The following is a 2,612-nucleotide window of genomic DNA, read 5'->3' as shown; positions in this document are numbered from 1 at the left end:
CCTGGGGATGGTCACCCATCCCCACTGATGGGGAGGGAGAATCCACCTCACCTGGGTGGCTGGCTGGAACGCCGAGTTGAATCCTCTGCGTGGACTTCGCAGACCCCACCAGTTTACCTCTGAATGGTTTCATGGCCTCTTGAACTCTCTCTTCAAAGTTCTTTTCAACTTTCCCTTATGATACTTGTCTGCTATCGGTCTTGTGCCAGTGTTTAGCCTTAGATGGAGTTTACCACCCACTCTGGGCTACATTCACAAACAACCTGACTCCGGGAAGACCTGTTCCCGATGTACCAGGTGCCGCCATCGGCCTCACACCATCCGCAGGCTGAGCCTCAATCACAAGGACTTGGGCCCCCTGGGCGGCACCAGAGAGAAGGACGTCTGTACACCACATTTGCCTGCGCCCATCGCCCAAGCAGAGATTCGGCACTGAGCTCTTCACTCGCTGTTACTGAGGGAATCTTGCTTAGTCTCTTTTCCTCCACTTAGTAATATGCTTAAATTCAGCAGGTCACCACATCTGATCTGAAGTTGCGTTCTCAGCGAGGTCACGGGTGGGGGGGGTGCAGGCACAGGACTCGGGGATGGATGGACATCCATCCTCCCCTGGCCCTCGCACCTGCTCCCCCATGCCGGACGGGCAGAAGAGGAGGGCTGAAGCGGCCCCAGCACACGGGAACAAGTGCAGGCGGACGTCGGGCCTCACCCAGGGAGGGCAGCCTGGTGGCAATACCACCAACAGCCTACTGGGGGCGGCAGGCCAGATGCACGCCTGTTCTCTCCCATTCTTGGACGGGCGTCTCAGCTTGGGGAGGCTGGGGACATCTCTCTTCCATCCATGTCTCTCCCTGGGGGGACAGGAGGCCCGCATCTGGCTCCCTTGACTCTATGGCCACACCCTTGACAGGGGCCAGACACCCCCCGGGGTGATGGAAGGCATGTCGACCCTCAGACAGTCGTAGCCCCTGGAGTAACCCAGGGCTGCAAAGTGCATTTGAAGTGTTGATGATCAATGTGTCCTGCAATTTATATTAGTTCTCGCACCTAGCTGCATTCTTCATCAATGCACGAGCCGAGTGATCCACCACTCAGAGCCGTACAGTTCTCATTTGCTGAGGGCACCACTGCCCTCATGGCATTGCACCTTGAGACAGCACATGAGGTTTCACGGGCATCATCAAGGGTGCCCGGACTGGGGTTACTTGTCCCGCGCTGCGGGACAGCAGGGTGTCCTGCAGCGGCCGGCACACGGCTGCACTGCCGACCTTCCAGGTCTTTGATCTGATGCCCCACAGGGCACCCTCCATAATAGCTCTTTTGAGTGTGTACCTTTAACTCCCAGTGGGCATGGCTTCAGCCTTTAAAAAATGAAGTTATCACCTTACAGTTCTAACAAATAGTCATTGACAGAGGTCAAATATCAATACAATTGTGTTTGCCATCATATATGCTTCAAGATAAAATATTCTGATACGTTGTATGTAGCATGGTTTTGAAATTGAGAGGAACGAGTAGATGTTTATTGAAGCAAAGCCACAAACAGCCACAAACACATACGTGAAACGAATATGCTGACAACCAGAGTTTTTAACGCTCTCACTGTATAAATCGCGTTTTCGTTACACCTTCATCAGACCGCAGACCCCGTACCCTCGTAGCCTCTCAGGGGGACCTCCCTCAGATCCTGTCCACCTTTGTGAAACTCCACTTGGCCGCCAAGGGGCAGGTATGCTCTCATCGGGACTTTCAAGCCCCCCTCCTTTCCAGTCCAGAGCTGTTCTGGAGACTTTGCAACATTTTGGGGATGCCATCGGATACCAGGCAAGGTTGGTCACCTTCCCCCTGCCTGGCAGGAACTCTCCGGGCTCACAGCCATCTACCAGATGCTCCCTTAAAGACTTCCATCATGGGGTGCTCCACCTGACCCCACTCACTCAGGCAGTAGCACTCCAGACTCCGCGGCCCTCTGCCAGCCATTTCCTTGAGGACTTCCATCATGCAGAGCTCCGCCTCACCCCACTCACCCAGCCAGGAGCATTCCTGTCCCTACAGCCTTCTGCCAGACACTCCCTTAAGGGCTTCAGTCCGACTGGGTGGCACGATCCGGACCCTCTCACCCAGGCGGGAGCGCTCCCTGCCCATCCGCTTTCCGCCTCCCTCCCCCTTCCGAACTTCCATGCCGGAAAGGGCTGTGGTCCAGACCCCCTCATCCAGGCGGCAGCTCTCCAGCCCGGCTGTTTTCTGCCTCTTTCTCCCGTAAGGACTTCCACTGGGAGGGACCACCTCATGGCTTCCACTTCTACACAGGCGGGAGAGCTCTTTTCCCAGGTTACATAACTCCTGGAGGCCACCAAATCGTGATGTGTCAACCCTGCCCTCGGAGCCACTCAGGGAAGTTTCCCACCGATCCTTCACAGTCTTGTAAAACTCTGCTGGGCCACGAGGCCTCAGCCAGACCCTCATCCAGACTTCCGTGATGCCGGTTCTCCCCTTTTCCCTCCACCTAGGGCTTTCAAACTTGCACAGGATATGGCCCTGGGTTCCAGCATCTCAGCCCATTTCACCTTGCACCTCCATCTCTCTCTCTCCTCGGCAGTGCCAGGCACCGA

At 55.9% G+C, this 2,612-nt stretch overlaps 2 non-coding genes across 2 annotated transcripts in view; both read right to left on the bottom strand.

Moving 5' to 3' along the window:
* Positions 1-537, bottom strand: part of LOC122791881 — a 3,671-nt gene extending 3,134 nt beyond the window's left edge. The window contains exon 1 of the ribosomal RNA XR_006363237.1: positions 1-537. This exon is cut by the window's left edge and continues 3,134 nt beyond it. This is a non-coding gene — a ribosomal RNA (28S ribosomal RNA).
* Positions 538-945: 408 nt separating this feature from the next.
* On the bottom strand, positions 946-1,099 carry LOC122791888. The gene has a single exon (XR_006363242.1). It is a non-coding gene; the product is annotated as a 5.8S ribosomal RNA (ribosomal RNA).
* Positions 1,100-2,612: the final 1,513 nt, after the last annotated feature.

Source organism: Protopterus annectens, chromosome 17.part0 (assembly GCF_019279795.1).
Source record: "Protopterus annectens isolate FY-2018-M chromosome 17.part0, PAN1.0, whole genome shotgun sequence".
Lineage (NCBI taxonomy): Eukaryota > Metazoa > Chordata > Ceratodontiformes > Protopteridae > Protopterus > Protopterus annectens.
This window is presented reverse-complemented; position numbering and strand designations above follow the sequence as displayed.